Genomic DNA, 26,035 nt, shown 5'->3' on the forward strand with positions numbered 1-26,035 from the left:
TCTTGACGTCTTGCAAGTCTGATAGGTTTTTAACACGGACGGTCAAACAAACAAACAGACACACAATAAAGAAAAATATAGAATGATGCAAATCTTGCATGATCAGGATGAGTAATCAAATTACACCCCTTTCTGCGCCTCTGCAGCACAAGGAACGTCACAGATTATATATAAATTTATTTATATATCTGCTTGAGAGCTTGAAAGGTATTCTTTTTTCTCATTCTTCGATTCGCGCGTTTGTTTGCGAGCAGGGCGCGGACAAACTGCCGGAGAGGATGAATAAATGGTCCATCGACGTGTATAAATAAATACGAGCACAAAGAATTAAAAGAGAGCAGCCGCCGAGCCGCGCGATTTCGGTGTCGGAAGTTCTTCATGAAAGTGCTTTTGTGCCTTGGAAGTTACACAAGAGGGCTGCTGCAGCATTATTATGGAGCACAAATAAAATTATAAAAAAAGGTGCGGGTTATGCGGAGCCACAGAATGAAAGAGAATCCCTTTCATCTGCGCAGCGAGCGAGCATCGCCAGCAGGAAAAAATTTATTTTTCTTTGCACAGGCTGGAACATGCACGCGCTGGCCAAATTATATTTATCATCATTCCGCACCGGACAAAATGAGAAAAAGCAGCGAATAGGATGCAGTTCATTAGATGCTTATTCATCTCGCTCAAGTATCAGCTGTTGACGTTTTATTTCATCCTGCACGAGAGTACCACCCATAGATTCCGAGTACCATCATTTTCATCGCCACCGGCGGTCGGTGGTGGTTCCTTCAGGTATGCCGATGGATCTGCCACGTGTAATGGAAAAATGACCGACATTGCTCCGAAAACCAACCCAAAAAACCTTTCATTTTCTATAAAAAAAGCAGGTATAGCAACATAATCAGGATAAATAGCTTTTTTGCGAGATGCAAAACATGTTTAGAAAAATCATTGCCAAAACGGGAAAGATTTTGAGGAAGAATAGCTGAAATTGGTTTTGGAAATTTATTTTCAATTTTAAATATAATCTTCAAATTAGCAAGTTTTTTACTTACAATTCCTCAAAATATTAATTAATCATTGTTTTAACAAAACAAAAAAAATTCAAATTACGAAAATTCTGCAAACATTTAATTGCTAACCAATTTTTTAATAGTAAATTTAAAGTTTTAGTATAATTTCCAGTTTTGAAAACTCTGCACGGTATAATTATATATCCTTTTAGTTTACAAGGTGATTTAGCCGCGACTGTTTTTGGGGTTCGATGATGCCGAAAACTGAAGTGGCTGCCGGTGCAGCGCCGCATCAGAACTGCTGCAGCAGTTGACCCTCAGCAGGAAACAAAGATTTATCTCCAGAAATCATTTATATTTTATTTATCTTTCCCTTTTCGGCAGCTTGTGTGGAAACACTGCTCACCTATAAAGTTTGTTCCTCCGCAATTCATTCATGCCTGACGGACCCACCACCAGATCTGCACCCCCTGATAAAATTCTCTCTCAGCAGCAGCATTTTCCGTTTCATTATTTTTTCACAAAGCCCGTCAGTGGTGGGACCTGGTGATTACAAACACATCTAAACCAACATATATACAGCGCACATCATCAAACCAAGCAACCCCCATGCATTGCGAAACCACAAGCGAGAGAGCTGCACTTCTTAAATTACAAGCGCGGCGCACAAACACCGGCCGCCGCGATAGAGCGGATTTTTTTCTAAATCCTTCACTATGCAATAATCCTTGGAAAGAAAAAACCTCAAACAATACTTCTCATAAAACCCTGGAGAAATATTTGAAAAATAAAAAAGTATAAGAAAAAATTCTTGGTGTGTTAAAACACATGTCCAGGCACAACGCGCGATCAACGCCGGTCGGTCGGAATCGTTGAAATTCTTGTTTTACAACGCGACACTGTCCTGACGCGTTTACGCATTCCAGGACGTTATGGTCTGCAAAAATCCCAAAATAGATAGATATGTTTTGGTAAAAAGAAGCGCCGGGAAGAAATAACACGCCTGCTAACTTTTATTGCCATAAAATCGACCCCTTCAGAGAAGTTCCAAATCAAATGAAGGAGCAAAAAAATAAAAATATTCCTGCGAGGACAATTAAGTCTGGAGCGGACAAAGAAACAGGAGCTGCCAACCGACGGCAGGCGCCAGCTTGAAATCCAGCAGAAAATCATAAAAATGTAAATTTGCATTCAGACCTGGCGTTGGGGAAAATTTATATCTTGGGAACAAAAAGCAGCGGCGGCCCTTCAAACAACTCGGGAGGGTTTGTGTGTATGTTCATGTCAATAACACTGCACGAGTGAGGACCCTTCTCACGTCAGTAATATAGAAAAAGAGCAAGCAGGGTTCATTCAGGAAGTCCCACAGGAGTACCTTTCCAAAAGAGTGGCTGCATTTTTCGCAGGTAGCAGCGCGCACGTCCTATTATTGCTGCCAGGGAAAAAGGTTCAAAATAATATAAAGATGGCAGGGTGTAAACTTGGGGGTGCTCAAGCCGAATTTACTACAAAAGCACTACTTGAGAAGCATGAACGTTGGTTAACACGATTAAATTTAATTTATTGTCAACCCTTGAATTTTAGATCTTGTTTCTGGTATTGCATTTTAAAATTTCCACGGAAATGCAGTTTGCAAGAATTTTATTAGAATTCACCGATTTTGCTCACCAAAATTTTTGCATGGTGTGGAAAAATTGGAAAATTTATAATTATAGTTCGCAAAGTAAAAGATGTTATAAAAATCAGTATAAAATCTTAGGATGTTGAGCGCAGCATTAAATTGTTACACTTCAGATAAAAAAAACGTGCTCTTTTCATTTGAAACAAATATTGAACAATTTTTTAAATTCAATAAGTTTTAATTTCCTAATTAAAATTCAAAATTTCAATCTATTATTTTCAGGCCTATTTTTTCTCTCAGTTTCAGTAAAAACATGTATTACCAATCAAAAATATTCTAAAACAAAAAATACAATTGTGTCAGATTCAACGACAAATCTTTGAAATAATATAGCTTGCTGATCAGTAAAATAAAAATTCATCTGAAAATTCCGTAAACTTTTAAGTGTTAATCATGAATACTTTCAAAAAGGCTTAAATGAATTAGTAACGAGCCCCGTCAGAAAGGGTCAAATTATTTGCAAAATGTGATTAACCAATAAAAATTTTCACTTCTGATACAACGTTGAATGTTTTTCACGGCGGTCCCCTTTCGTTTTTCTTGCTCGTATATTTATATGTGAAACGTACATTGCACGGAAGGATGCAACTATATGGGCAGGTATTCCATTCATATACGAAATTCATTCATTTCTGCACGACAAGGGTTACAAGTCCCTTATTCCTGGCGAGAGTTGTTTTCTGAATGAAACCGTCATTCAAAAAGAAAAAAAAATCAAAACATGCATGGGAAAACGGGGCGCGATTACACGGTCGAATTTTCCGAGAAAATGAGATGCTGGTTTGGTGGTGCGTGGGTGAAATTCCATGTTGACCGAATGTCAAATTTGAGCAGGACACGGAAAAGCGCGCGCGTCTCACAAAGGGATTCCAGGTCTCGCGTGCAATAAAATATCACCGCGGCTCGCCGGCCCAGAACACGAAGATCCACTTAGCGCGAGGGTGAAAATCGGCCGTGCGGACAAATTCTTCAGTTTTCACAACATTTTTATCATACCTTTCTGTTTCATTGGCGAGAAAGAAGAAAATGATGCCGCGCGCGCACCCACCACATTCAGGAGGGTCTCGCTGGAACATTTTGTCGTTCCGATCTGTGATAACAAGAAGAAGCCCGCCCGGCCGAGGGCCTTTTGTACGGGTGCATGCATCTGAGAGTAAATTGTTTTTCTTGTTCCAATAAAAAGATATACCTGGACGAAAAAACGACGCAGCAGGCCTGAATGAATCAACAGAATTCGAATCATTAATGATTTTTGAATGAAACATTACAGAGGTTATCTTTCAGGTCCCGGCGGAATTTCAGCTTATCTTGTTTTCTCGGCCAGGCGGAGAATTAATTTGCGAAAAATTAAGAGGTATATAATGTGATAAAGTTCCTTTGGTTGCTGCAGGATTATAAATTCGCTAAAGAGGCCGAGGAGGCTCGCTAATATATTAGTTAGCCGCTTTTGTTAAGAGAATATTTTCGCGCAGATAAAATCATTTCTGTCTCGGAGCTGCGCGGCTGCTTGCCCAACACACACCGCAGCTCTCATTTATTGCCAATTAAAATTCCTTCGGGCTTTTTCTTTTATTTTTTCAAAGGTTGCCTCTGCCTCTCTCTCTCTCGCTCTCCACCGCTGTACACATACAATATTGCCGCGCGAGTTGGTGATAATCAGAAAGCAGCGGCGTCCAAGATTCTTTTTATGGTGGACAAAACAATTAGAGGTCCACCTGTGCGTGCTGCTCGCCGGTAAATTTATACACGTCTTTCTCTCTCGTTTCGCGCGGGTTGCGCAAGCCGGGGCCAATATAATATGCAGCCATGTACACAGGCCGCGCGCGCTCATTAATTAAGGCCCAACTCACTTGGTGCTGCTGGGAAAGTGAAATTAACTGCCCAAGTGCTGCGCCGCGGCCGGGGTAAGAAGGTCGTGGGATTTGGCACTCGGGAAAAAATAACCACAAGCCGCGTCGCTCGTCCTCCCTGCAACTATACAGGCCCATTATTCACATAACAGGCTTGAAAAATGTCAACAATTGCATCAAACCCTCAATCACTGCCGCGGGTTTTGTTTAGAAATAAAACTTTTTTCATCCTTAACAATTTTTTCAAAACAAATTTTTTTTATTTGATTAACACAATCTTTAACGAGTTTTTAGTTTTTCTTACCAGAGAAAGAAATTGAAAGCTAATTATTTTTTTGACTCGTGATTAGTTGAAATGAGAGTGAGAGTCCGCGGAAAATTCGCTGTAAATATTTCGCATAGGAACAAACAATGCCCTAAAATGATAATTTTGTTGTGTTAATAAATGCCGAACATTTGAAGTGAATATGTTTATCGGCCAATATTCTTTCTGTATACGTGAGTCGCCGTTATTTGTCCTAAATTCATTTATCCTAAAAGCAAAAGTCCTAAAAAAGGATCCCAAATTTTACATTTCATTTGTCCAGAGTCCTAAAAATATAGAATCTAAAATAATTTTTTTTTTATGCTTTCAAGTTGATTTAATGCATTCAATTATGTATTCAGTTTCAATAAAATTTATGAATGTAAGCAAAATAAAATAAGTTTGCACTAAATAAACATTATAAACTGAAACTATTATTGAAATAGAGATGTGTATGAAATTGACTTTAATAATAAATTAAAATTAAATTAATAAAAATTAAAATGTATTTCCAACGAAATTATTTGCTTATGGACCTAAACCTCACCGAGACCGGCCGAGACCCACCGAGATTTCTCAATAAAATAAACTAGAGTTTAATAATTTTATTTGATGCTTGATTTAATTTAATTTCTGCAAAATCAATTATCAATAATGTATTCAATTTTGCTAAATTTTCTGATTTCTCAGACGTCTTAAAAACTGATTATATGTAGGAAGATTATTAACAAATAGAGAGAGAAACGTAATTAATTGAATAATAATGTTTTTAAAAGTGCAGGTCAAGGTACAAGTTGCGGAAAAGGCCATTGGAGCTGATGAGCTTTCAAGCAAAATGCAAAATAATCATCCTATAGTCATTTTCAGTGTGTTGCCGTTTATTGTCTTGATTTATTTAGTTTTAAATATATAAATTATTTTTTGAAACAAAAATCCAATTTCTACGTTGAAAAAAATTAAGATGAATAATTAATATTTAACTCTTTTTCCAAGCATTGGTTTTCTGCTCAGTTTCTTTTGGAATACATCTAATGCTTTGAAAAGCAGTAAAAAATGATAATTTGTTTTAGCTAAAAACAATAAATAAACATTCAAAAAATGCTTTGCAAAAAGCTTTCCAGTTTTAAGCAGATTAAAAGTGTGCGTAGTAATTAATCCCTTCTCTCTTTCATATCCCCGCTAGGGAAGTCTTACAGCTCACTTTGCACATAATTAAGTGCTCAAGCAAAAGCCCTCGTCAGCGCGCAGGGGTGAAATTGGAGCTCACGCGGTGGTGTGGCTAAATGATTGCGTTGCTAAATTGCACGTGAGCAGCGCGGAGCAAATTTATATTTTCCATTTTTCTAGAGAGAGCGCATTAATTTCCAACAGGCATAGAAATTCTCGTTGGAGGCGTGGAAATGAGCGTGACCAGGTCATTTATATCTCGGAGAAAAAAGGTACGACGTCTTGTTCGTTTTCAAAGGACTCACCGCCTACCTGCGTGGGGTTGGTTTCGGATGGATAGAGGGTGAGTCACCAATTATGGTGGACGACGGACCACCCTTAAGCACGGGGCAGAGCAGCTGCGGCGCTCGTTACGAAATCGGCCCTGTTTGTTCAAAAGGAATTTTCACGGAATTGCAACATACTTGAGTTGCCGCAGAGAGAGAAAGACGCGTTAAACAAATAAAACGAAAGCCTTTTTGCTGCAGCGTTTCAGAGGTGAAAATGCGCGCGCGTTGTTCATTATTTGTTAATGATGTGACTTGAGTGTTTATTTTTTCCTTCCGAGAAACGCGTAAATCAAAAGGCACATTTTGTCAGAGAAAATATATTAAATGCCGCTTCTTGGCCTTTGATTTGTCGCACCGAGGCACTCAATCAACCACTATTCCTGCTGATAACTTTCTTTTCTTTGACACGCCAGCAGCAGCTCGACCTGGAAAATCTTTTCGCCGAAGCATCCTTTTACAAAACAGTTCCGGAATATTATTCACGCAGAGAAGCTCGAGAGTTAAAAGAAACTTCAAAAATACCTCCGAGTTTTTTTATTTATTTATTATTATTTGCTCGAAATTTTGTAGTAAAATATATAAGCAAAGGATCTTGTAACATTTTTTTTAACTCTTTGCGTTGAGAACAAAGCCATTTGAAAGAAGAATGTGGGCAAAGGTCAACACTGATCTCATGCAGCAACGAGCCCAACAGGTGTGTGGGTGACGTGATTTTTGAGTAGCTCAGCCTCACGCAGAGAAACAACTTTTTATTTAAAGCATGGTTGTGCATATTTAATGCTACATCAATTTAGATTACCAACGAGGTTTTTTTACAATTTTATATGTTAAAAATTTAAAGGTTTAATTTAATTTTTTTTATAATATGATTTAATTTATGTTCGTAGCTCGGTTCTTATATAATATAAATGTTAGATTGAATTATAATAAAAACATAAAAAATTAAAAACAAAAAAAGCCTTTTAGTGTCTAAATTTCAAATGTAAAACTAAATCTCTGGAAGTCACTGGAAGTGTGTATTTGACAAATCATTGTTGTCGGCACAGAAATTAAAATTTATTCTCATGGGACACAATTAAAAGTCTGTTGTCCAATGCAGCTTATTCTTTTATCCATAAAACTCTGTTCAAATAATTGGACGATTTAAAATTTTCCGTTTGTTAAATTCTACTCTAAAATGCATTAAATTTCAAACCTTGGAAAACAAATTGATGGTTCATCCACCCATGAATTTTAGGCCATAATTCTGATTAAATCGGATGTAATGAATTATTTGAGATAATTCACAAATTTCATCTATTAAATTATGATTTTTCAAAGGGAGGATGAAGCACTAATTTTGCAGAATATACGTCATGGTCTTTTTTAATTGGGAAGTTTAAGCAAAATTCTAAAAAATTGTGGCGTCGATTTTTTTTAAAAATCCCTGTTCCTCCAAACAAATTATTTATAAAAATTAATTGAATTTAAAGCAATTTAATATAGTATAATAAAATTGGTCAAGTAAACAACAAAAACAAAGTTATATTTATAAGATTAAACAATAAAGTCTTACCTTTTATGCAGAACAGACCAGGCAACAAATTTGAGCTCTCCTTTCTAAAAAAAAAATCAATAAAAATTGCAATTTCACTTCTGGAAAAAAGGCAAACAAAAATGCCTCTAAAAGAAAATAATCAAAGCTAATTTGGAAAATAAAATAATAGCTACCAAAATCCAGTAGCACAGCAAAATAAATCTATTTCACTCGCGTATAACGGTGACGGAAATTGCAAAAAAATAAATAAGATATTGCAATTTTATCGCATTTCCCAGTAAACTCTCATGGCTTGCGACTTGCTTACACGATTAAAAGTTCAAAACTGCAGCAAAACGCAAGACAGTGAAGGATGTGTGAGTGAAAAGACTGATAACTATGTTCAAATTGTTTGCTATTCTGTCTGCGCACCCCTACCCCCATACAACAGATTCGACATTCCAAGACAAGTTACCACAAGTCTAAAAATGATCTTGTAATGCGCCTGCGATCTGCCTAGTATAGAATGACGTCATTCTCTTTGGGTCTTTGGTTCAAATGAAAAAAAAATAATAACAAAAAGACTACCATTTTAGTGAACATATCGTCTTAATTTCATATGCAGGGCTTTCAGATCTGCATTATATCATATGATCGTTTTTAGCCAAACAGGGCCTCAGCAAATGACTCCAAATGGCACCAAATTTCTTGTTCTATTATCTGCTTGTTTTGACCTTGGTCAGCATCAGCAGTGAGTGCAAAGGAAAAGAGGGATGATGGTATGCACCGGCGCTACACTTCCCCGCCCTTCCTCTCTTTCTCTGCTGGCAGGTCTGGTTCCATGTTCCATTTGCTGACATATTTGACCGAAAATCAGATCTGATTACATGTTCAGTTTCACTTTCGCGGAGTTCTACAATTTGTACCAATTTTCTAGTGCTTCAATGTGGACCTGCATGATGTCACCGCATGGCTTTGACCATCCATTAATCGTAAAACTGGTACATAAGAGGAAAATTTTGGCTGAATCGCGCTGATGATATGGAACTGCACAATAACAAAGGTAAGCAAAAGCAAGTTACAACTTTATTTATTTTATTTTCAACTTCTAATCTATTTTTCTTTCTTTCTGCAATTTTGATGAGTATTTTTTTTCCATAAATTTAATTATTCAAAATTTGTGAAGCATTTCAATAATCAAATTTTAGGAATTATTTCTTATTTTATACTGTGGCCTTGGAAAATCTCACTTTACTTTTGACATCACATTTTTATTTATGACTATCGAACCTTTCGAAATTTTTAGCTCGCATCACAAAATTTAAATCTGCAAAGTGTTATCATGAAAATTCGCACTCTAACTAAAAAGTCTATCGCGGAGAGAGAAAATTTGACTTGAACCACTTTATTATTTCTTTATGATAAAAGTCATCACCAGAGCAAATATCCAAACCATCTAAACACACACACACCATTATCCCACATTGAGATGTGGCGCAGCAACCCTTTAATGAGCACGTGTTTGTCCTAAATGGAACTCGGCAGTAAATTACGAGACGAAAACATTTTATCTCTCCCTCTTCGCTGCGGTAACCATAATAATATGAAAACACACACAAGCCCTTTTGAATAATAAAGTCTTGAGTTGTAAAAGCGCGGCCAGGAGTTGATGTGCTTTAAGCGACGCAATACATGCATTTTCGTACCAAAATTTCTGGTAAGTGAACGAGAACTCATCAAAATTATTCATTTTGGACGTTCCGCTGTTGATACCTGCTGGTCATGTTGCAATTTTAATTTTTTTTAGCTGCCTAACCGTTTTATTTTTATGCTGAACGACTTACCAAAATATTAAAAATTAACTCATTAATCTTTTAAACCTTCAATTAATAAATCAGGGAAGGCAAAACTCTATTTTTTAAAAAGGTTAAAAACACATTGAATATAGAGGATTATTTTATAGTTCAGATATTTATATATTTTAATTGGTTTAAATAAACTTTAACCTCTATAAGATATCTCATTCAAAGTTATATCATGAACAAAAATTAATATCTATGTAAAACGAGAAAATTATGAATACCGGGAAATATATTTTAATAATATGTTTTCCTCTGCTTAAAAATTTAAAAATCACAAATTCGATGGTATAAATTAAATACAAAATTTAATTTTGATTCTCCATTGTTTACGGAAATATCAATAAAGCCAATAAGATTGCCTCATATTTCCGTTTACTTTGGGTGCTTTGGACCTTTTAATCGCAGCTTTTTGTGTCAACTCATTGTCAGCACTTTTGAGCCAACGCCCATTTATGCTCTTTTTCTAATGGTGCATAATAACACAATGACAACAAAGAGCATAAAAATTAGTTTTATCAGCCCAAACAATAAAGGGCGGTTTTCGGAGGGCTTAGTATTAATTCTGTGCCGGGGAATAATCTTTTTATTATTTTACACACGCGCACGCTCTCTTCTCTCTCTCTCTCATTATACAAAAAATGCTCTTGTTTTGTTTGCTGCTGGATCTGCGCTACGTTCTCTTTCCCACACGTCTACTCTTTTTTAACACGGCCATTTTTCATATTTTACGAGCAGGCAATAAAATTTGAAACGAAAATGACTCCATTGTATAATGATATTAGCATACGCGCGAGCCTTAATAACGCGCGCTCTTTTTCTCGAGACTTGCGCCGGCGGAGCACGATCAAAAGAACGCGCTGCGCTTGTGTTTTACTTCGCACCCTTTCTACAATCGCGCCGCGATGAGTTTCAATTTGGAACACCTCGTGATAATTTTGAATAAGCCCCCGACTCTCTTAAATTGCCGCATTGTTTCTCCGAGAAGCATACATAAGCCCAGCACGCGTTGTTTGCCAACATAATTTTTATTACTTATATACGTCTGCCCTTTACAGAGAGCGTCATGTATAAGTTCAAAAGTGCAAAAATATAAAATGCTGGTTATAGATTAAATAATGTTACCCTTATAAAAGCATACATACATTTTACATAGCAAAAGAAAATGTAAATTGATTGATGCAGTACATGCAGTGCTTGCAGTGAATGCAGTGCATGCAATGCTTGCAGTGCATGCAGTGCATGCAATGCATGCAGGGCATGCAATGCTTGCAGGGCATGCAATGCATGCAGGGCATGCAGTGTGATTTTATTTAGTGACACTTTTGGAATTTGTGTTGCGGCTTTTCTTTTGAGTTTCCGATGTTGGTAATTTATGGTGCGAAAATTTTACTTTAAACCGGACTCAGAAAGAAAGTTCCAATTCAATTGGTGGAGGATATTAAAAAAAATATCGCTTATTTCAAATACTAAAATTTCTGGTCGTGCAAAATATTTTTGAAATTAACAGAGAATAGAATAAAAAAAATCGAGCGCTGCGGCTCACGACTTATAAGTTTTTTTTTTATTTTTTTTTTTAGGGTCAGGCCAAGACAAAGTCTTGTCGGCCTGTGCCCTTTAATTAAAGTCGGCTGGCGCGGCGCGACCGGCCCGAAAATTTTAAAAAATTGGCGGCTGGCGGCTGACACGTGGGCCTTTTAAAGCGCCGGCTGGCGCGGCGCGGACGGCTCAGACCTCTAAACTTGCTGAATTTTAATCTAAATATATATTGTGCAGCAATAGTCATTTTCAAAGATCGCACAAAGAAGAAAAATTTAACTTTATAACTACAGAGCATTAAGCTTGGATCATTGCACATGATTAATTGAGAATTGCAGAAGATTAATCATATTTATGTTACATTCAATAATGTTTATTATAAAAGTTAGAAAAATTCCAAAGTTGTTCCATCGGAAAAATATAAAAATTGCTCAACGTTAACAAATTAAAATAACGTAGTAACAATTTTTTGTAAATTTATGATTGCAAAAGATAAATTTAAATTTCTTTATATTTTAAAATAAAATTATGTTATCTTTTATATTAGAATAATTTATTTAGCTTACGATTTTCAAGAAAGCAATCATGTCATAATTTGGAATATTTGGATCAAGTTAATTTATAGAGAGAGGAAAATATAAAAATAATCAAATTAATGTCAAATTACAGAAGCTCCTTTTATCCAATAAATTTAACTTCTAAGCTAAAGTTTTTGATGGAATTTTAAAATGAGCCTTGGGCTTTGGTCTTTTGATAATGAAAGAACTTTATAGAGCAAGAATTAAGGCGTTCAATATGATACAAAGCACGGGCTTAATTAGAACGTCTTCTTCTCATAGCTCCGCGCAATAGATGATTGACTCGGACGCACGAATCTAATCGCGGCACAATAAAGAGCACTCGCGGGTAATGAAGAAATGCAAAATCTGGTGCGGGCGAACGAACGAACAAAGCGCCGTTTTTTCTCCTATTTTGCCGCGGCGCGCATTGTTTCATAATTGTTACGCCATACTTAATATAATGTGTGAGGGCAAGGAAGGGGTTTTTTTAACTCTGGCCGCCGGAATAATGAGCGCTAGAGACGACACGATCACGTGGTGCGCGTCGTTATTATTATATCGGATTGTGAAGGTGAGGCTGCGGGGAATAAATATCATCATCATCAGCGTGTGTGCTTTTCGCCTTAGGGAAGTCAGGTGTGTGTTGTTCACTCGGCTCTCTAGACTGCCCGTCACCATAGCACACACTCGGCCGTGTTTCTTCCTCCCACTCAGCATCAGATTTCAACCCAGGGTCATATTTAGGGTCAAGGGAAATGCCGAAACCTTATGTGAAATTTTGTTGGTTTTTTTATACGCGCATAGCCTGCCTGCCTGCCCAGTCAGCCCTCGCGGGTAGACAGCTTGGCGAATAAATTTCCCGCGACGCTCAAATACATGAAAAAAAGATGCAAAGAACTATAGGAGAGGGCCTTGTATATTATACCAAAAGGCAGCACGCGTGCGGACTCAAATCACCAGCAAAAAATCGCGTTTCCCATGAATAGTGTCAAATTCAAATAATGTCTAATATCCAGCAACTTTCTAACTCTTTGACAAAATTGAAAAAGCTAAGGATGAAAAATGGGAACCTGACTATTTTAGTTAGGGAAGGGTTATTTAATTATAAAAATTAAAAGATTAAATATAAATAAATTTAATAACTTTCTCTTTTCTATATAATTTGTTTATTTTTAATACTTTTCTAAATTTAAAGACAAATTTAAAGCTAATTTTTTGCTATTCTCAGATTTATTGTAATGTTTAGACTTGTTACAACATTATCGTATTCTAAAAATGCAATTTTTATTTGTTCACAACATTCCAAATTTGCGTTTAATAAATTTAAGTTTATTAAGATATAAAAATTACTAATACAATTTATTTTTAAAAGGTATATAAATTTCAAATGAAAAATTCATTTTGGAATAATTCCGTAAATTGAAGCCACCCATATTGCCGAGGCAGAAAAATAATCCCAAATTTAGACAATGAATGTGTGTCTAAATCAGATTATGCTGCCGTCCCGATTTTTAGGTGTCCACCTCTGGAACACAAAGACCTGAATGAGAGGGATTTAAAGAATACTCCGCCCCCAGCAGCTCGTTTTTTCCTTTCTTTCCAGAAAGATACTTTTTTTCTGGCTACTATGCAGCTGAAGCTAATCCGCGATTTATTTTCTGCGTGTGACCTCACAAACAGAAATCAAAGCGTGAATGTGTGTTTACAAAATGTATTAAGCCTGCGCTAATGACGCGTGTGTGGCATTCGTGGAATTCCCTATTGCGCCGCACAAAAGAGATGCACCTGCGTCTCTCGGGAATTGAGTAGAGGACTTTTCACGACCCCAGAGAAAGAGCAAAAGAGTAAAAAAAAGAGAAGGAGCTGCACTCTCTGCTGCATAATGAACCTCCTCGCGCCTTTCTAGACAGCCTGGCGACGTCCCAGCTGCCTACGCTGGCTGGGCCTTCCTGCTGCTGGCTTCACGGTTCTCTATGGACCCTATACATTTATTCCTGCTTGATTCTGCCGGGTTGGTTGTGAAAGCAGTGACAAATTTGTGACAAATTGAAGAGATGAAATAATTTTTAAAGACCAATTAATCTCCAGCATCTCTAAGAGGGATGCATTTTATATTAAAAAAATTATGATTTTAAAAGATTTTTTTGCAAAAACGTTAATTAAGAAGTTGATAATAAATTAAATAACGTTATCATTCACTACTAATTTATAAATTAATTAAAAATCAAAATTTTCAAAGAAGTTAATAAATTTGTTCTGTATATTTTTTTTAATAATAATTGTTAATAACGAATTTTCAATATGTAACTGATTTCTGTTATGTAATATGAAATTAAAAATCTGGTGATTTCAAATTACCTTAAATGTTCAATTATATAATTTCTGATCGTGAATGATTATTATATTATCATAATAATTAAGTAAAACCTCAAACACATCAGATGTTTTTAAAAATTTAAAAATATAGTAGCTTAAAATTTCATGAAGATGATGCTGAGTCTTTTTATACTGTCCACAAACATACTCTACTTTTGTCTTTTTTCATTATAAATCCATCTATTGTTAATTAATGGTATTAATTATGGCATAATAAAACATAAAAGCAATATCTTCATTTCTGATTAAGCGCGCATATTATATATGCTCAATGCTACACTTTAATGGCCTATCAATTCCAAAGTTTTTTTTGTCAATAATAAAATTATTGGTCACGCTTCTACGACGACACATATTATAGCGTGTTGATTAATTTTTAATTGCTACTGGTACAAGAACTGTATACCAACAGTTTATCCTCACGACCACCGAGAGTATTATTTACTCGTCTCTCGTTTCAACATTATTATTTTAAATCTTGGCTGGCGATTTTTTGCTCTTGCGATAATAAAAACTAACTCATCTCGGTATATCAATTATTATTATAATATGTGCCGTCGGTGGCCACTGTGTGTATAAAATGCAATCCAATGGTGCAGGCAGGCGGTCTCTCGCTCAAGAGATGAGATCAGATAAGAAAATTAATTTGACGGCGTGCGATGGCAAAATATATTTTATTGAAAGAGCGCAAGCAGAAGACGCCCTTGAAGTGCATTTGATCAAATGCAGCTGCGGGAGAGCTCAACTCTTGCAACACACGCACGCTGCACGAGACACTCAATATTTCACGTGCCAGGTGCGACAAAAGCAAAAAATGACAGACCATTGCGTGCAAGATTGGCATCGCGGGCATGTATATATATATTCTTTTCTTTCATTCTCAAATTGCGCTCGCGCAGGCTCGTTTTTAAATCTTTTTTCATGGAAATAATTCTTGACGCGCAGAGCGTCTAATTCGCGCACACAACCGGAGACAGTTCAAAATGTATATGGCTGCTGCTCATGCTGATTTCAATGTCGTTTGCATTTCATCTCTCGTCTCTGCGGAATATACCAAGTTCAGACGTTGTTTTATGGATTTTTCAGCGCGCTTCCTCTTCCTGCTTTGACGCAGCTTCGTGACCAGTGCGATATTTTATTTGCATATAAGTCTGCATTAAGTTTAATTTTTTGCAAAAAGACATGATATGCAGCACGTTCGCTTACTTTTCGTTATTTTTTCCATTGGAACATAAAAATAACGGTCCCCTTTTTCTTGCAAAATATAAAATAACCATCGGAATCTACATATTAAAAAAAATATTAGCATTTTTCAAGAAAATTTTAACTGCTTTTTGTCCGCTCTTAACGAACTAAATTTATTCATAAGTTTATTAACTGTCGCATTGTTGCAATAATGAATAATGTTTTACACTGTCCAGACATAAAAAAAAACGTTAACAAGCAAATTAAATTCTGGAGAAATCAAAATGTTGAATTATTTCTAATTTTTACAGAGTCAGGAGTTTTATGAGATAATTTATAATTTAAAAAGTAACCTCAAAGCTAAAAACTTTGTTTGAAATTTAATGTGGATTAATAATTAATTACTCTACATGGAGTTATATTACTAATTGCAATATTTTTTTATTTCATCGAGAACATTTTGATAATTTTACAAAACTTTTAAAAGTCATCATCAACATTTAACTGATATTTTTGAGAGGTTTTAGTGATTTTACCAAAACTCTGTAAGAAAAATTGAATGAAACACGCACCTCAGAATTTTTATTTTTATTTAGGAACAAAATTTACAAAAAATATATACCAATCCAGACAAAAAATATGATTGGAGGTATAAAAAAAATTGCAAAAACAGCTTTTTCTTAACGAAACTTTAAAATTTAGGCATTTGAGTTGACTCGTAGCTGAGAGAGTCTGAATCGGTTCGAATTCAAAAGTGCAGCTAAGGATGTGTGCAAGCCAACGTCGACCTCTGACCTTAAAATGCAGGTGTTCGAAAACGCATGACACTTGGCTCTCCCAGCACACCAGTCGCAGACGGCCCTCGAGCCAGCAATTCTTGTCACGCGGCCAGGTGTGAAACTTTCACCGTCGCATTTTGGAAAACGCACAATTTCGAGGCTGAGTTTCATAAAAATCCAAATAAAATCGTTCTCCGCGTCTCGGAACTGCAAACCTCGGCCGGCGCGACCGGCACGTTGCATACTCGACAGGCGCTCGCCAGGACTTCAATGCGCGCGGCTGAATCGTGGTGTCTGCGGATCCGAGGAAGAACAACGAGAGCAAAAATGAAAACATTCCTCAATTAGGCTTTAATAAATGTAATTTTGGCCGCGGGGCGAGTTCGGCATCACCGCTCTGCGTAGTAGGTTTTGAGCAGCATTTTCACTCAACTCGCCGGCTTGATTTTTTCTTCTTATTTCATCGTGACTTTTGATGATTAATTGTTATGTGCTGAGAAAAAGAAGCTCTTTTCTGATGTTGCACGGTCTCTCCCTCTCTTCTCCGACCTGCTCGCCAGCTTTTGATGATGATGGTATTTTCATTTATAACCCCTGCAGCAATATTATATACAAAAAGACAAGAGAGCCAACAGCCAGCCAGAGCAGAGAGAACGTTGTTTCACTTCGTATATTTCTTTACAAATCCTTAATTGAACTTACTTATGAAAAATTCCTTGATATATTTTATTAAAATATTATAATGATTGATTCATTCCACACAAAGGGTTTTCAGGCCATGCGCGCGATTTTTCACAGAAAATTGTCTCTTAAGCCGCCGCGTAGCAAAATACAAAAGCAAAAATAATGGTGAAAACCACACTGGGGCGGTTTTGCTTTCAAGTCTTTCTTTCCCCGGCTGCTTTTGTGCGGCGGATCTAAAAAGTGTCACGAAATTTTGCAGACGGATCGAGACGATTCGCGCGCAAATACCGCGCGACGAGAGTGCGAAGGTGTGGGAAACGATCGCGGATGGCCCAGTCGCGGCGGCGGCTCGCGGCAGCAGTGAATTATTCAACATCTGCGCGCGGCGAGTATTTTCAGGGAGGGGTACCTGAAAGAGCGAGATGATGCCCAGGTGTTCCATAAAGGCAGCACTCTAAATCTGAGTATATATGCCCGTGGAGAGGAATTTAAAAAGCATCGTCATTATTATTTTATCCTGCGCTCTCTCGCCGCGCTCTCGATACAATTTGATTTAAGAAAAAAAAAAATATGTATCGTAAACTATAAAAAGGTTTTATTGGCTGGTCGGCCTAGCTTTAAGTAAAACCGATAATGATTATTGCCGGCGTGCTCGCATTCGATCGTCCACCTGACTTGTGCGTTATATATTATGCCGCGGCCGCCAGAAATTATTTTCGATTGTCCGTCTGCCGAGCTCTGTAATAAGTATCATGAAAACGAGAAGCGAGATAGCTTGTGGGATTAAATTGGTGCGTGTGCTTTTCATCAACATGACTCTTGTGTTCGAACGCTCGGAATATCTTTGATGCTCGACCGAAAGCCGCAGTAGTAAGTGATTTAGATTCAATTAAAATAAAAAAGGAAGATTCTTTTATAAAAAAACAATTCCTCAATAAATTCTATGAATTCATTTTGAGATTTTCCAATCTCAAAAATGTTTAAACGAATGGACTTAAATCTGAAGAATAAAAAATGAAAATTCTACTCTTTAGCATTTAAAATATTTGATACAAAACTCAAGAATATCATGGTAAATTTTTTTTAAACAATACCTTGTGTTCTTGCTGGTCACGCTTAATATTACATTCATGTAATGTGTGTACAAACATCCCATTCATCATCGACGTTGACGGTTTGCTTTTCACATCATCCAAAAAAAAACCCTGTGAGAATAGGAGAAACGCTATAAAAATGGTGTTGGGGGTCCATCAAGGCGCGCGAAGAGAGCTCTCAACCCGGTATCTCTTAAAACAAAGCCATTATTTTGACCGCACTTTAGACACATAAAGCATTTTTTATTCTCTCCAAGGTGGCCAATGAAAGGAATCTCTTGAAATATTTTCCTTCGACGGTCCGTCCCCGGGAGAGAAAAGCAGAAGAAGTTTGTGTGTTATGTGTGTGTGATGCTCAAATATGTGCTGCGCTGCCGCGAGTGTGTACTACAAATATATACCTAGGCAAAAACACCTGAAGCAGGTTGATGTATTCCAAGGTGGGTGGGGTGACTGCCGTGAAGGATGGCATACTCACTTATGGGCCCAAGCTGTCTGTTAATGCTGCTTAATGGATATTACACACAACACACACACACACGCACCATTCGCTCTTGGCCTCCTCTGCGCGCCGACTTTTTCCGACTCCTCTTCGTTTTCTTAAGAGGAAATTCCCTTGAAGCGATTAGCATTTTGAAACAAAACGTTCCCACGCCTCTGGGTGAAAGTTCCCTGCTCTTAACACTTGCAACCCCCAAATACATTTGAAGCTAGTTTATATTATTGTAATATTTAATTAATTTTAATTTGAAAATTAATAAATTTCCTAATTTAAAGATTAAATACTTGGCTTCTTCGGTGAAGATGGAAGCAAATTGATTGCGCTTCTGTATGCATTTAGAAATTGCAAGAAAAAATTGCTCATCTTCACTAAGTAAGGAAGCCGGATTTTATTTAATCAAATAATGAACATTTCAAGTGCTATACCAAAATAATAATTGCAAGAATAACACTTTAAAAATTAAAATTTCTTACTAATTTAAATTGAATTAGAATATAATAAATTTATACATTGCTCAGAACTAAAATATTTAGATAGTACTAATTTTAGCTCTCTTTTATTTAAATGAAATGGTTTTTTTTATAATTTAATTGATTTTTATAATTTCTTATTGAAAAAGTTCTTTGCTCTCCTTGATCTTGGATCTTATTTAATTTGCAAATATTTGAAGGAGCATATCAGGAACAAAATTTCATCCTCAAGCTAATGGAATCGATTGGATTTTCACGTCCGCCTGAATTTATTGCAAAATTATTTTATAAATGAAATAATGGCACAAGACGCAAGAAAAAGAGCCGCAATAAATCTTTCGCGCTAATTGACAGCAACTCTGAGGAAATTCACACTAGCTTGAAAAGCATTCTCGCGCGTCAGGGCGTGCGTGAAGTGTAAAAAACCGCAGACTTATTTATGTGCATCGTCTCTGCTCGCGCGTTGCTTGCTGAATGCGCGGCTTTGACACATTTGCATTGAATTATAAGGCTGCCGAGATTTCAATTCTGCAATTCAATTCAAGGAAAAGAGAGATAATTTTACTCGTATTCCATATAAATTGCTATTTGCCGACGTTTGTTTTCCTCGCAGCTTGGGTGACGCGGCTGGTTTTCGTTGTATACCTGGCGAGAGAGTTTTATATTTGTGTTGATTTTCTTTTCCATCGCTGGCCGGTGAAAAGTTGCAATAAAACTAACTATGCTCGGGCCTTGTGAGGATTTTAATTTATGGCCCGAAAATAATCGCATGGATGTGCTGCTCGCAGAGAGGGGATCTGTCTAGAGAAGAAGAAATGAGGCCTCTGTGGCGCGAGTAGCGATAGAGCTGGGAGCGATGGACCTCTGACTGCGCCAAGGGTCAGGCCTCCCTGCTTCAAAAATGCTGTACACCTGTGCGCTGAGAGAAGCGAACGCAACTGCCTTGAAATATTATCCCTTTGCCGCGCGCATTAAATTATGTTTTTCACTCGAAACGCAAACACACACGCGCGTTTCATTTTCAAATGTGAAATTAATTTTTAATGGAATTCGTTCGCCCTGCAAGTTGAATGGGTTCGAAAACGGGGGTCGTTTCGCCCTGTTAGTCGGCTCGTTTATCACAAAATCACGCAGAGAGAGAGATGCAGCGCATAATGACTTTATTTATATTTGAACGTTTAGAAATGTAATATACCTTTTTCCGTTCTCGTCGTCTGTTATTCAATCCACCTGCCGCGAGCCAGGTAGAAAATAATGTAAATGGTGCACGCAGCCGCGCGCTTTGTTATAAATAAATCAATTATATCATCCCCGCTTGATAATTAAGACCGCCCAGGAGATGATGCTCAAGTTATTTAGTCATCGCTCGGAATGTGGAACGTGCATGCACCTTTCTCGAATCTGCTTTTTAATATGATATGAATTTTAAAAATGGATAGAAAATATGGCCTAGCGTGAGAACAGTTTGTGTGCAGCATAGAGGGATGAACGCTATAGCACGCAATGTGGAATATTTTCCGATATTTTCAATCTTTAAATATACTATTTTTCAGTTACAAAGAAATGTAGTTTTTGAAAATTAAATTTGTTTAAAAACATTTGCTCCTACGATTTCAAAGCCTTAATGATCATTGAAAACTCATTTTCAATATGTGCAGTAATTTTTCAGCTATACAATTATGTTTTTTATAATTTCTTATGTATTTCATTTTTATTAAGGAGTTAATATTTAGATCTGATTTATACCTCGGCGATAATTCCTGAAAGGTACAATGCGTTGGCAAGGGTCATGCGATCCTTACCATTTTCTAGGAGCTTAAAGACCATACCAAGAGGTTTTCAAAAATATATAGTTTTACCCCAATATCTCAAAATTTACGGGTTTTATGGGACGTTCAAAATTGGATTTTGGAAATTTTCAAACGGCTGTATCTCGGCTTCCCGTGGTCGTAGAACAAAAATCCGGGTATGGCTGGATTTCTCTCAGCAAGCTCTACAACTTTGCTGTTGGGTACAAAATTGAGGGTCACAGGTCAAGGTCACTTTTGGTGACCTCGTGACCTTTGACCTCAAATTTGACAATTTGCCGCCACTTTTTTTACAAATCTGAGATAGCCATTTTGTAGAGCGTAAAATTTTACATAAAATACGTTCTTAAAAAAAGTGGTATGTATCACCCGTTTTTTATTTGAAAAATAAGAAACGCAAAAAACGTGGTTTTCCGAGCTCTGGATGATGAAAAATAACTTTGAGCCTCTGTAACTTTTTTCCTGTTATATTTAGGACAACATAAGTAATGACAAAAAGTAATCCACTTGACTTGTTCTTTCAGACCACGTGTCGCACGTAGTGACCTGGTAACAAAAGGTCATTGACCCTGGTGACCTTTGACCTTACCACAATATATTTTGCAAGTGTGATACATCGTTGGAAAGAACACATTAAGAGGAACACTTTGGTGCCAGGATTTTTGCTGTAGCTTTATTAGAAGCAGAGTTATTGCAATATTTCCTAAGTGAAAATATAAAAATTGAGAAAAATTATTGTTAGATCTGCGATAATTCCGCTTCTAATAAAGCTGCGGCAAAAATCCTGGCACCAAAGTGTTCCTCTTAATGTTTTCTTTCCAACGATGTATCACACTTGCAAAATATATTGTGGTAAGGTCAAAGGTCACCAGGGTCAATGACCTTTTGTTACCAGGTCACTACGTGCGACACGTGGTCTGAAAGAACAAGTCAAGTGGATCACTTTTTGTCATTACTTATGTTGTCCTAAATATAACAGGAAAAAAGTTACAGAGGCTCAAAGTTATTTTTCATCATCCAGAGCTCGGAAAACCACGTTTTTTGCGTTTCTTATTTTTCAAATAAAAAACGGGTGATACATACCACTTTTTTTAAGAACGTATTTTATGTAAAATTTTACGCTCTACAAAATGGCTATCTCAGATTTGTAAAAAAAGTGGCGGCAAATTGTCAAATTTGAGGTCAAAGGTCACGAGGTCACCAAAAGTGACCTTGACCTGTGACCCTCAATTTTGTACCCAACAGCAAAGTTGTAGAGCTTGCTGAGAGAAATCCAGCCATACCCGGATTTTTGTTCTACGACCACGGGAAGCCGAGATACAGCCGTTTGAAAATTTCCAAAATCCAATTTTGAACGTCCCGTAAAACCCGTAAATTTTGAGATATTGGGGTAAAACTATATATTTTTGAAAACCTCTTGGTATGGTCTTTAAGCTCCTAGAAAATGGTAAGGATCGCATGACCCTTGCCAACGCATTGTACCTTTCAGGAATTATCGCCGACCTATATTTTTATTTACTTCAACTTATTCTCGACAATTTCCGTTAAAAATAATCAGAATTTGCAAAAGAGGAAAGAAATTTTAATTACTTTAATCAGACCTTAATGCTTATAAACAATAAAACGTTATTTGCATGTTTTAAGATTATTATGCGCAGGATTCTGTAATTTGCAATTAAGGTAAACCCGTGCAATCAGTAATCACATAATTTGCATAAGACAACCTACGTCATCAAGGGTCTTTTTACATAACATGGTGTTTGTATTGTCCACATATATTCAAATCCGGTTTTTTCCAGACTTAACCGGCTCGGCAGCCGATGACGACGCATCATGCCAGCAAAACCACTGCGCTGATAAAACATTTTATAATGTCGCGTGCATTTTTTACTGCGGAACTATAACTAAATCAAATGTATTTTGCTCGCGCAGTCCATTTTTGCACCAATAATCTCGACCGAGCTATATAGCGAGCGCCTCTCCGAGGGTGTCGTTTGCTTCTATTTCCAGAGCGGTACTGCTGCTTATCTGCCAACGACTCAATTCTCCTTTCGATTAATGAGACGAGAGGAAGCCGAATATGATGATTATTCCATTGCTGGCTTCCGCCTGATTGCACCACTTTTGCCTGGCACAATTAAGTGAGAAACGTTAACAAGCTCCGCGTGACACTTAACTCAAAAATTAATTAAGAGTTTAAAAATTAACTGTTGATAACTTTAAAATTTAATGTTGATTCAGAAACTGAACGAGAAAAGCAGTGCTCTGCATGAAAATGAACTTAAATGTTCAAATTTCAACTTATAATTGTAAATATATTTTAAAACAATTTATACACAATAGAGAAAATTTAATATTCTGCGGGCTGAAAAAAATTTTTTGTACAAAGTAAATTGAATCATTTTTGAGCTCATGAAAAGATGTAAATTGCAAAATAATATTATGTAAAAAATAAGTACAAATTAATGACTAATTTTTTTCAAAATTTGATTCTATACCAAAATAATATTTGATATACATTTTATCTCTGAAGTAAATTTCAATTAATGTTTACTTTCTTGTTATTTAAAAATAATATGATTTTCGCCACGCAGAAAGGTATGTGAGGAATTTGCAACCACATTATATGAACGTTGTAAAAAATTCATTATAGGTTCCCACAGGCCTTTTCTGCCCCGCGGAGAGCACTTTATATATTTATCAGCCGAGCTGCTGCTCTTTATGAGAAAATATTAAGTTCGATCCGCGCGGCATTAGCATAATTGTATTCGTGTGCAGATCACTATAATTTAATACGTGTGCGAGTATTATAGAGATCGAGAGCGCAATCAGGAAGCCCCTCGACCGGCGTGATTCATTCTCGCGCATATATTTTTCATGCGAACAAGTCAAAGGAATTTATTTTGCTCCGCGCTATTCCCGCGGTTTTCAGCAGAGTGAATCATGCCAAATATTCTAACAAAACGCCCAGGAAATGAATCTGACAAGCCCGAGACACATCAGACACGGTTTCACGTGTGTTCAACTTGCTTCGATTTCCCGTCCGAACGGCTTGTTCTATTGTCAGAGCCAAAGAACAGAATTCATGTAATAATGGTTCTCGCATTTATTTTTAAGAATAAAATAATTTTGAAAAGAGGCAAAGCCGTTATTTCTCACGTTTGTTTGATCAATTCCGGCTTATGAATTATTTCATAGACCGATAAAATAATTATTACAATTAAAAGTAACAAATAAATAAATAATTTTTCAATTAAATTTGTTCGTTTGAGAATTGTCACTGGCTGAATATTAAAAAAAATTCAAACAGATATGGATATATTTAGAAAACTCAATTCCAAAAATTTGTCAAATATCATAATTTAAAAATTAAACTAAAAGCACAACTATTAAATAATTATGGGAATAATTTACATTGAGCCTTGTTGTTATTGATATAAAATTTCCAAAATGTAAAATCTTCTTATTTTTAAAATTATTTGTGTTATCGGAAATGAGCCAGCTGTTGTGTTGTTTGTGTTATTTAAAGATGCTCTGCGCTCGCCAGGAAGCAAAAGTCACGCGCCTCTTCGTCCACTGCTGCGCTGATAATTTTGGTCGATTGATGGAGATTAATTGAAATGTCGTCTGGTGGTGACCTAAAAATTTATCACATCATATAGTCTCGGTCAGGGGAGAGCCCCGGCAGTGGCAATTTACTGTTGCTAAGGCGCTTTACTCGGCGCATGCATATGAAAAATATAATCAAAGAACATCTCACTCTCGGAATGGAGCGAGAGTGTGAAAGGCGCGCTCGCGCATCATGTCAGTGACCACCCATGATAAAGCACGTACATGCGCTCTTATCAAGCCGATTGCCCTCGTGTATGTTTTTCTTGTATTAATTTATGTTTGTCCCATCTCTCGAATGTGAGATGAGAACAGCTGTTCGCCAGCGTGAACTTTGACCCGCTATACTCGATTCTCAGAACTACCACGCACGGACATACTTATTGCTCTTGATAAGGAAAATTTTGCTCTGTATCAATCAAAATGTTGTTTGTTGTATTTGATGAGGAAAAGACGAATGATATGCATTACGCAAAAATTATTGTAAAAAAGCGATGAAAATTTAGAGGAAAATTCGAATTCTTTAATTAGATAATAATTTCTAAAGAAAAACCAGGCTGGATTAAGAAATCCTGCAGGTTTTTTTTATTTTCTACAGTAGCAAACTACAAAAAGATCAGAGAAGATTGAAAAAAAAAACTGAAAAAGTGTCAAATGAAAAAAATCTTGAAAAACAGTTCAAATGAATAATGACCAATGCAAAAGAAATAAATTAATTTTTGCAGGCATGCATATTTTGAGGTTGAAATCTTACTTGGAAACTTTCGCAAGAAACCAAATTCATATTGAATCAAGCAATTTAAAGTGTATAACCAGCAACGAATTATGAATATTACTTACAATTAGCACGATAAAATTTTAAATTTTATCAATTAGCCAAGGGAAAGTAACACAATCGATTGTGAGTGTGAGTGGAAAAGAAAGACCCGGTAAAGATTCACAGGGTCGCTTAAGAACCTGTTATAATATAGAGGGTCAATTGCTTTGTATTCGTCGCAAATATTCACTCATTTGATAAATTATGCAAGCAAAAAAATTTAAAAAAATTTTGGACTTCATTGAAAAGATATTCAATCTTCATCTATGTTTTATTAATTAAATATATATTTTGTATAGTAAAAAATTATAATATTTCTCCGCATTAAATATATTTTTAAGGTAAACTGATATTTTAACCTTTTTAGCAATCTATTTTTTATTAAAAAAAAAATAAGGGAAATATACAAATTTGATTGGTCTCATGATGCTGGTGGATTTTTTTTGATTAAAAAAATATCAAGTTCAGATATTTTGTTATGCTTAATTATTGACAGATTATGAGAGTTTCGTATTAAATTATTATTAAGTTGGGATGGAAGTTTTTGAGCCTCTCAGCTGGGGCAGATTTTTGAAGGCCAGCTGCTGGGCAAAAACGTGTCGACCGCCGCTTGGGTCCGGACGGCGGACAGTGTGTGCCTTTCAGAAAGTGGAAATGCAGAAAAAGTTGCGCGCGGTGCGGTGGTTTGATGTCGTGATGTTTAACTCTCTTCTTCTCATTCTGCGACTCTGCGGCTGATGTGACAAGAATAGATCCGCTTGTGCGGGCAAAAAACGCGCTCATCGCTCCGGCACATAAATTGTATCGCTCTCGTGTATTCCTTTCGTTGCGTTCGCGTATAACAGGCCTGAATTTGCACACGCCATTGTCTTTCGTGCCCCGACGCAGATGTATTTAGTACATAA

At 36.5% G+C, this 26,035-nt stretch overlaps 2 protein-coding genes across 2 annotated transcripts in view; one reads left to right on the forward strand and one right to left on the reverse strand.

The window, feature by feature from the left end:
• Nucleotides 1-7,931, reverse strand: part of LOC132202267 (exportin-1) — a 49,269-nt gene extending 41,338 nt beyond the window's left edge. Inside the window, exon 1 of the mRNA XM_059629072.1 lies at nucleotides 7,888-7,931. The gene's annotated coding sequence lies outside the window, so the exon portion shown is untranslated. The remainder of the gene's footprint in view (nucleotides 1-7,887) is intronic.
• Nucleotides 7,932-8,697: 766 nt separating this feature from the next.
• Nucleotides 8,698-26,035, forward strand: part of LOC132202629 (protein decapentaplegic) — a 32,681-nt gene continuing 15,343 nt past the window's right edge. Inside the window, exon 1 of the mRNA XM_059629645.1 lies at nucleotides 8,698-8,911. The gene's annotated coding sequence lies outside the window, so the exon portion shown is untranslated. The remainder of the gene's footprint in view (nucleotides 8,912-26,035) is intronic.

Source organism: Neocloeon triangulifer, unplaced genomic scaffold (genome assembly GCF_031216515.1).
Source record: "Neocloeon triangulifer isolate White Clay Creek 2 clone unplaced genomic scaffold, ASM3121651v1 ptg000015l, whole genome shotgun sequence".
Taxonomy (NCBI): domain Eukaryota; kingdom Metazoa; phylum Arthropoda; class Insecta; order Ephemeroptera; family Baetidae; genus Neocloeon; species Neocloeon triangulifer.